Source organism: Capra hircus, chromosome 19, assembly GCF_001704415.2.
Source record: "Capra hircus breed San Clemente chromosome 19, ASM170441v1, whole genome shotgun sequence".
NCBI lineage: Eukaryota > Metazoa > Chordata > Mammalia > Artiodactyla > Bovidae > Capra > Capra hircus.
In genome coordinates this window covers 43,128,587-43,138,050 of record NC_030826.1, presented here as the reverse complement: position 1 = coordinate 43,138,050, position 9,464 = coordinate 43,128,587, and the positions used below count along the sequence as shown (strand labels likewise).

Genomic DNA, 9,464 nt, shown 5'->3' with positions numbered 1-9,464 from the left:
ACAGACAGGTCCCAGGAGAGGCATATACTTTTTTCTTTCTCTTGTGGCCAAGCCAGTGTCAGCTGCTTGCCACGAGGTTCCTGACCCTCCATAAACCCCGTGTGTGTGTGTGTGTGTGTGTGTGTGTGTGTGTGTGTCTCAGAGGATAATCTGAAGGCCTCAAGATCACTTGCCTTTGCTGAGAACAGAGAAAAGATCCATTAGAATCGGAAGGCTGTTTTAAACTCAACAAGGGAGAGGATAAGAAACTGGTAGAATTATTTCTTCATCCATACTTCATTATTTATCCCACAAACACCTAGTGAACACCTACTATACATGTGGCACTGCTCAAGGAGCCCAGGAGAAGCCAAGAGAGGAGAGAAAGCCCAGCTTTTTAAAAAAATTTTATTATTCATTTATTTGGTTTTTCCAGTGGTCATGTATGGATGTGAGAGTTGGACTGTGAAGGCTGAGCACCGAAGAATTGATGCTTTTGAACTGTGGTATTGGAGAAGACTCCTGAGAGTCCCTTGGACTGCAAGGAGATCCAACCAGTCCATTCTAAAGGAGATCAGCCCTGGGATTTCTTTGGAAGGAGTGATGCTAAAGCTGAAATTCCAGTACTTTGGCCACCTCATGCGAAGAGTTGACTCATTGGAAAAGACTCTGATGCTGGGAGGGATTGGGGGCAGGAGGAAAAGGGGACAACAGAGGATGAGATGGCTGGATGGCATCACCAACTCGATGGACGTGAGTTTTAGCGAACTCCAGGAGTTGGTGATAGACAGGGAGGCCTGGCATGCTGCGATTCATGGGGTTGCAAAGAGTTGGACACGACTGAGCAACTGAACTGAACTGAACTGATTTATTTATTGGTCACGCCTCACAACATGTGGGATCTTAGTTGCCTGACCAGGGATGGATCCCATGGCTCCTGCGGTGAAAGTGCAGAGTTTTAACCACTGGACCACCAAGGCAATCCCAATCCTGCTTCTCTGAAGCCTACCTTCTAGAGACACGGGCAGAGGACAGGAGAACATTGTGTTCACTGAAGTCATCAGGACGGCCGAGGCCCTGAATCCAGACCCAGTTTCCAGAACTGCCTTCCCGGGGCCTCCTCGGCCTCTCTCCTTCACACAACCCCCACGCCTCAAGTCTGAACCCAGAGGCCTGAGGTGGGACTGGCAACAGGAGGACAGGAAGGGTCTGCTCCAAAGGGTGAAAGAAGGAAGGGTCGACATGTCCCCTCCAGGCTAATTTTCAAGGCTCTAGACTAGCAGGTGGGCCAGAGGCCAGGGTCTCTGCCCTCTCCCCACACTTCAGGGAGCAAAGGGTGAGCATGCCCTTGCGTGTGTGTGTGTGTGTGTGTGTGCGTGTGTGCGTGTGTGTGCGTGTGTGTGTGTGTGTGACTCCTCACTCCTGCCTTAATTCACTCTTTCTCCTCCTTTCTTCCTTCTCCTCCCCCTCCCCATCTCCAGTTCTCTCTCCCCTTCCTGCCTCCCCTTCTTCCTGTCTCACATTTTCCTGCCCAGCAGTCAGACCCCAGACAGTACCTAGGAAGTCTGCGGCCTTGCCTAATAGAACCGTAATAGTCCTCGGGGAGGCGTGATAATGACATCCTCCTTAAATAAAAGGACTTAATGGAGATTTCCCAAATTTGAAAACCACATTTCCACTAGCAACCTGTTCAGCCAGTGACTGCTCTGGAAAGGAACCCGTGGGAAGTTGTAAGGGGAGGGGGCGAGAGAGTCGGCTCACAGAACCTGCTGCTCAGGGACTTTCTGAGGCAGGACAAAGCGCCTGGTCTGAGGACACAAATCCTAAAGGTGGGCCATCTCCATCTACCACCATGACCACTCCCTCACCCTACCGGGCCAGCCTAGAAAAAACAAGCTCAGAATCTGGAAAAGCCTACGTGACCCTGGGTGAGTTACGTCACCTCTCTGTGCCTTGGCCGCCTCAGCTCTGAGTTGGATGTAACCGTTATTTCCCAGCATCACCCAGTGAGGGTGGGGCCATCAGGACTTACCCGGTTCCTAGCATAGAGCAGAAGCCAAATCAACAGCAAAGCCTCAACAAATGCAGCTAGATTGGGGTCCTTTTTAAAAAACATATTTATTTATTTATTGGAGTCCTTTAACTCCTATGAGAGAGCAAGCAAACCAGAACTGGGCCACCCATTCACCCTGGACCTAAGAAAATACCAGACTATTGCAGGGAGGAGGAGAGGAAAAATGGTTTTCTTATTGCCTCTGTCAACAGGATACTAATTAACGGTAAGTGAGGCGAGGGATATACAATTAAGATCTTGGGGCCTCTGGGATCTCTCTGTTTACTTCCAGTAATCATATAAACTTTTTGGGGGGCTCCTGTTGGTGCCTCTGAAAACAGAGATGCTAAAACTGAACCAAGGGCTCTCAAGCTCTAGTAATTTCCCTTACCTCCCACCCTGAGGCAAGGAATGTGATGGAACGAGCAGGGTGACAACGATCCATTGGGAACCCAGCTCTGCCATTGACTTGCTCTGGGATCTTAGGGACAGCTCTTCCCCTCTCTAGGCCTCCATTTCCCGAGGTGTCCAATCGTGGGAGTAGGTGATCTCCAAGAACATTCCCATTCTAAAAATAATTTAAATTGGTGGTAAAATTTCTTGAGCCTCTCTGTGGAGCATGGGATGTGGTGTGTTTGCCAACACTGCCACCTTGTGTTAGAAACATACAACTCCCGGCTGAGGCCTCCATTTGGCTCCTTTGTGGTCAAAGCCTTGGAGGCCAGTAGGGTCCTCTAACCCCACCCCACTCTTCTCTTATAACACAGATGCTTTCTTATCAATGTCATCTCCTGTTTCCAAAAATGTCTCTCTTATAGTCTGTAACATAAGACACTCGTTGTCAATATAATCCTGTCTTAGAAAAGGAAAGGAATTATAATTTCCAAGCTCATACTATGTGCCAGTTAAGATGGTAAGTACTCTAGGAAAAATTGAAGGCAGGAGGAGAAGGGGGCGACAGAGGATGAGATGGCTGGATGGCATCACCGACTCAATGGACATGAGTTTGAGCAAACTTCGGGAGTTGGTGAAGGACAGGGAAGCCTGGCATGCTGCAGTCCACGGGGTCGCAAAGGGTCAGACACGACTGAGCGACTGAACAAAACAACTATGTTCTACAAACATCATCTTGTTTGATCCTGAAAATAACACAGTGAGGAAGATATAATTGGCCTTCATTTTACAGATGAGACTGGGCCTCAAAGAGGTGAAGTGAATTGACCAGAGATAACGCTAAAAGGCAAAGATCACCAGACTCCAAAGCTCAGGCAGTGGGTAGTTGATTTTTCTCAAGTATTTCAGACTCCTATTCATGGGCTTCTTAAGCTGGGGAGTCACTGAGTTGAAAGGGATGAGGGAGAAAGCTCTCAAAGGAACAGACCTGGGCCTGCTCCTGGAATGGGAATACATGAAACCTCACCCAAGGCTCTAGATCCACCAGGCAAAGGGAAGCTTCTGAAGTGTCCCCTTAAACATCAAAGAAAACCTCCAGGTCCTAACAAAGGCATAAACCCATGACTCAGAGGAACCAGAAACTCAAATCCTGTCTCTGCAGCATGTCTGTAAATTTATTCTGTCACCACTAGTGGAAACCTTGCTGTCATCTCCTGGAGGCCGTGACCAACCTGAGATGGCAGATGAAGACAGAGTCCAATTTGGTTCTCATATTCTCGGGAAAAGTGACTCTCTTCCTGATGCATTCCTACACCCTAGGAGCAAGACAGGCCCAGCTCCAAAAGCTATATCCTCACGGAGTGCTTATCAGTTACATTCTCAGACACATTAGGACATCTTTCACAATCCCCACCAAATGCAACCCCATAATACCTGACACCTCTCAAGCAATGTGGTTATCATCAGAAAGGATGGAAGGAAAGAGCTGCTCGGCAACGTTCCAATAAAACTTTATTCACAAAACAACCAGCCACATTTGGCCTAAAGGTTGTTGTTTGTTGACTCCTGTTTTAATTATCTTAAAAAAAAAAAAATCCTCTAGGGATTTCCCTGGTAGTCTAGTGGTTAAGACTCCACTCTTCCACTGCAGGAGTCAAGGGTTCAATCCCTGGTCAGGGAACTAAGATCCTTCATGCTGCATGGCATTGCCAAATAAAAAACCTTCAGATCCTTTTTTTTTTTTTTGCAATATGTGCTTTATTGTAGTGGTCTGGAACTAAACTTGCAATGTATCTGAGGTGTGCCCATAATCTTAATGTGGCTCTGTGTGTGCACGGTGGTGGTTCAGTTCAGTTCAGTCGCTCAGTCGTGTCCGACTCTTTGTGACCCCATGAATCTCAGCACGCCAGACCCCCCTGTCCATCACCATCTCCTGGAGTTCACTCAGACTCACATCCATTGAGTCCGTGATGCCATCCAGCCATCTCATCTTCTGTCGCTAAGTTTAGTCGCTAAGGTGTATGCAGCTCTTTTGTGATCTCATGGACTGTAGCCCTCCAGGCTACTCTGTTCATGGGATTTTCCAGGCAAGAATACTGGAGTGGGTTGCCATTTCCTTCTCCAGGGGATCTTCCCGACACATGGGTCGAAACTGCATCTCCTGTGTCTCCTGCATTGGCAGGTGGATTCTTTACCACTGAGCCACCAGGGAAGCCTGGTGTGTGTACCCATACACATGCGCTAACTCTGCCCACTTAGAGATCTGGGAACAGTGACACCCAACAAGCACTCTGAACACCCAGGTCATGGCTTCTAAATACTATATTTAATACAGTAGATGACCAGCAAGGATCTCCTGTATAGCACAAGGAATAATACTCAGTATCCTGTAATAATCTATAAAAGAAAAGAATCTGAAAAGAATGTATATGTATATATATATATATACACACATCAGTTACAATGTAATTTAAAAAAAAACACTATATTTAGGATGATCTTTAATGCTAGACTGGAGATATTTGTCTGTAATTGTCTCAATCAGTAATCTTATCTTATTTTTGTGGGCTTCTGGCCCCTTAGGGCATAAACACCTACCCATGAGCCATGGAAATGTCCCCGATAAGCCAAGCCATTGCCAATATCTCCCCTTAGACCCCACTAACACTGAGATGGCATAAATACTAAAGCTTTATGATTCTACTTCTTCCAAAATAAGACTTGGCAGTCCAGTGGTTAAGACCCCATGCTTCCCCTGCAGGGGATGAGGGTTCGATCCCTGGTGGGGGAACTAAGATCCCCATGCCTCTCAATATGGCCAACACAAAAGACTGTAAAACTCAAAGATTAAACAATATTAATAACAATAATAATAACTTAAAGGATGATAACCTAATAACCTAAAGTTGGATACGACTGATGCAACTTAGCATGCACACACGACCGGAAAAGATGTGTGTGGTGACTCGACACAGTTAACCAACAAAATCTGTCTAAAGGCAAAGGAAAGGAGGAAGAGCACAGCCAAGGTCTTACTCCCTACAATGCTCTGCCCCCAAGCTGGCCCCCATCTAGATTACCCCAATTCCACATCACCAAGTCCCCCATTAAACTTACTCTAACCTTCACAGTTCTTCACAGTACAGCAGCACATCTAAATGTCCTTCATCTTAGGCATTGTCACTGTCTGTTGAACCTGATGCAATGGTGACTTTTCTTAACAGCAGCCCTCATTCCAAAAGACCCAAGTGGAAGCTGCACACACAGACATAATCCGTGCAGCTCAGGGCTGGTGGTCATGAGGGGCATGGGACAAGGGCCTGGGGTGGACTGTCTGGCCATCCCACAACCTGTACATGCCATTCTGAGAGCTACTCTCCTGTTCATGTGTTTCCCACATCTTTCTTTTTTTAATTAATTTGTTTTTAATTGAAGGATAATTGCTTTACAATATTGCATTGGTTTCTGCCATACATCCACATGAATCAGTCATGGGTACACATATGTCCCCTCCCTCTTGAACCTCCTTCCCATCTCCCACCCCTTCCTTCTCCTCTAGGTTGTTACAGAGCCCCTGGTTGAGTTCCCTGAGTCAAACAGCAAATTCCCATTGACTCTATTTTATATATGGTAGTGTATATGCTCCCATGCTACTCTCTCCATTCGTCCCACGCTCTCCCTCCCCCACTCCCATGTCTGTAAGTCTGTTCTCTATGTCTGTGTTTCCCTTGTTGCCCTGCCTATAGGTTCATCAGTACCATCTTCCTAGATTCCATATATATGCATTCATATATATTTGTTTTTCTCTTTCCAACTTACCTTCACTCTGTATAATAGGCTCTAGGTTCATCCACCTCATTAGAACTGATTTGAATGTGTTCCATTTTATGACTGAGTAATATTCCATTGTATATCCCGCATCTTTCTTGATTCAACAGTTTTACCGTCATCATCTGCCCTACTCAATCACGGCGAGTATGAAGGGTCACTGACGCCACAGGCAGGCCAGGAAAACACTTGACTTTATTGCAGAACAGATTCTTGGGGACAGCTTTTGTCTCCTTGTAAAGTCCAGAGGCGAGAGGCCTTGTTGATTGCAGGGTAGGGGCCGCAGGCCCAGCTCAGGTGAGGCATCTGGCTCCACACAACCAGATCAGAGCAGCTCTTACAACTGAGGATACAGAGACCCCCAGCTCCTTTCCCTGTGAGCTACAGAGGTGTCATCTCTAAGGAAGCCCCCAGACAGAGCCTCAGACCAGTCCCACCTGCCAATCATCTAGGAGGGAACATTGAATGGGCAAGCAGCCCAAAGCACTCAGCACACCATGGGCTTCTCCCTACCATTTGGGGAGACATGCTGTTCTTTAGACACTAAGTCGTGCCTGACTCGTTTACGACCCCATGGACTGTAGCCCACCAGGCTCCTCTGTCCATGGGATTCTCCAGGCAAGAATACTGGAGTGGGTTGCCATTTCCTTCTCCGGGGGATCTTCCTGACCCAGGCATTGAACCCACGTCTCCTGCATCTCCTGTGTCTCCTTCATTGGCAGGCATATTCTTACCCCTGAGCCACCAGGGAAGCCCTTGGGGAGACGTAGGACTGAGCAAAGCACAGAAGCTGCAGAAGCTGCCGAGTTGGGGCAGAAGCGACTCTGGCGTCGAGAGGGTTAAAAACCCACTCTCTGTCCGTGGCTCCGTTCCAAAGGGTCTCCGTTAACACCAGAGGTCTCCTGATATCTCACTCGCTTTAATAGATTTTTTCCATTGACGTCTCAGTTTATTGACTATCATTTCCTTTTCTGCAGGGGAGCTATTTTCTGGGTCACTGATCCAACCAACTTAAAAGGGGTTGCATTGATTAGGTTTTATTGGTGGTGACTTGCACAGAGACTTGCTCCTACCTGCTAAGGGCTCCTTTGTTTCCCCCACCCCACCCCTACCCCCACCGCTTCTGTTGACTTACGGGAGGAACAAAGGTGGATCGCTTAGGTGCTGGGCTTTATGGGGTGATGGAGAACTTCTGGTCACACTGCTTTAAGCTCCCGGCAGCATTGGGATGAAGGCCCTTAAACACACATACACAGAGGAATTAATGTTAGCCAAGCCTGAGCAAAGGTATTTATAGAAGAAAATCCAGAAACTCCTTCACTTTGTTTACTGAGAGTTTACTGAGCTCCCACTGTGTGGAATCATCGTAAAGAACACCGTCCTAGTAACACTGACAGGTTGCAAAACCTTTTTGAGTGTATTATCTCACTTCACGCTCACATCTCTAAAGGATCAGGACAACCAGGTTCTAAAAGAACCTGCCCTGGGACTTCCCTGGTGGTCCAGCAGTTAAGACTGAGCTTCCACTGCAGAGGGCTCAAGTTCAATCCCTGGTCAGGGAACTAAGACCCCACGTGCCATGCAGTGTAACCAAAAAGTAAAAAATAAAGATAAAAGAATCTGCCTTACATCACACAATTAGTTTAGTGGCAAGCTCAGACATGGACACCATCCCTTGTCTGCCTCCAGAGTCTCCATTCTCCTATGCTGAGAGCCCAAGAGGATACCAAGAGGGAGAAGGCAAAATTAATATTGAGTGTTGGTATAGGATTATTTATGTCTGGGCAGCGCACATGCCACTAATCAACACAGAGGGAAGCCGGGCAGGAGCAGGAGCAGAAAGGCTTCCACACCCTCAACTTCCAGGTGAGAAAACATGAGTCCCAAGGATATAAAATCACATGCTCCATTCAGACAATGAATTCTTTCATCCTTTCGTTCATGCATTTTCCACACCAAGCGCTCGTATGTGTTCTCACTAGAACTTCCGTGGCGAGCAAGCACTTGAGTGCAGGGGAGTAGCCAATGCCTATGGGGACATTCATCCATAGAGATAGCATCTCTCTGGGCAGCCTTTGATCCTTCTCTCTTCTGGATCACCGATCTAACCCTTTTCCCTACAAGCCTTCCCACCCCTGTGAAGCCTGCGACTGTGTGCAGAGCGGCCTGATTCCGGCCAGCCTCCCAGATCACCAAGTCCCCCCAACCTGGTCTTGGTCGAACATCAGAATGCCCCTTCTGTCCCATGTTTCACCCTCATCTTGGGCCACTTGAAATGCAAGTTGACCTTGTCTGAAAGGACAGTCGCTGCCACCCAGAATCCTTTTGAAAACCAAGTGCCAAGGGGTGTAAAACAAGAATTGACTGACACAATTCAACCCAGTGAGTGAGGGGCCGGGAACTTGTACTTGCCCGGGTGAATATTCTTTACTTATTTATTTATTTTTATTTCTTGACCATGCTGCCCACCGTGTGGGAGCTTGGTTCCCCAGCCAGGGATGGAACCCACGTCCCCTGCAGTGGAAGTGCAGAGTCCTAACCACTAGACCACCAGGGAAGTCCCTGGCTGGGGTGAATACTCTTTAGCATAGGAGGGGTGGCATGGTGAGGAGCCATGTACACATCTGTGTGTTTGCATTTGAGGTCTATGGATTTTGTCCCACTGCTCCCCCCACCAGCTGCCAACAGCACCCCACCCCATCCCCACTTGTGTGCTCATTCAGGAAGCTTCTATTCACCCAGCATCTCCTCTGCGGCCACCATTGCCCTGAGATCCGGTGATTCAGAGATGAACAAGACACACAGTCTCTACCAAGGAGAAACTCGTGGCCAAATGTGGGAGAAAAACACATGTGCAAAGAATTATAGCTGTGTGTGGTAAGCACCAGAATCGACATATTTGCAAGGGAGGGGAGACGGAAAAACCTCTCATAAAACACCACGTCTGAACTGAGTTAAGAACAAATCAGGGTTCACCCAGTGGGCTGAGAGTGAAGGAGGATGTTCCAGGCAATAGAGAAACATGCCGGGGCATGGCGTGCTCTTAGAACTAGAAGAGGCAAACTCAAGGGAGGCAGAGATGTAAGCAGGGGCGGAGCTCAGTGGGTGGGGTCTGCTGCTAAAGGCTGAAACTAGGGGACCTCAGTCTAAGGTCTGAAAAGACCAATCTTTCAGGTCCAAGTGTGGGAAACTCCTTCCAAGGGAGGTAGGT

At 47.7% G+C, this 9,464-nt stretch overlaps 1 long non-coding RNA gene across 1 annotated transcript in view; it reads right to left on the bottom strand.

The window, feature by feature from the left end:
* Positions 7,385-9,464, bottom strand: part of LOC108638306 — a 31,849-nt gene continuing 29,769 nt past the window's right edge. The window contains exon 3 of the long non-coding RNA XR_001919758.1: positions 7,385-7,490. This is a non-coding gene — a long non-coding RNA (uncharacterized LOC108638306). The remainder of the gene's footprint in view (positions 7,491-9,464) is intronic.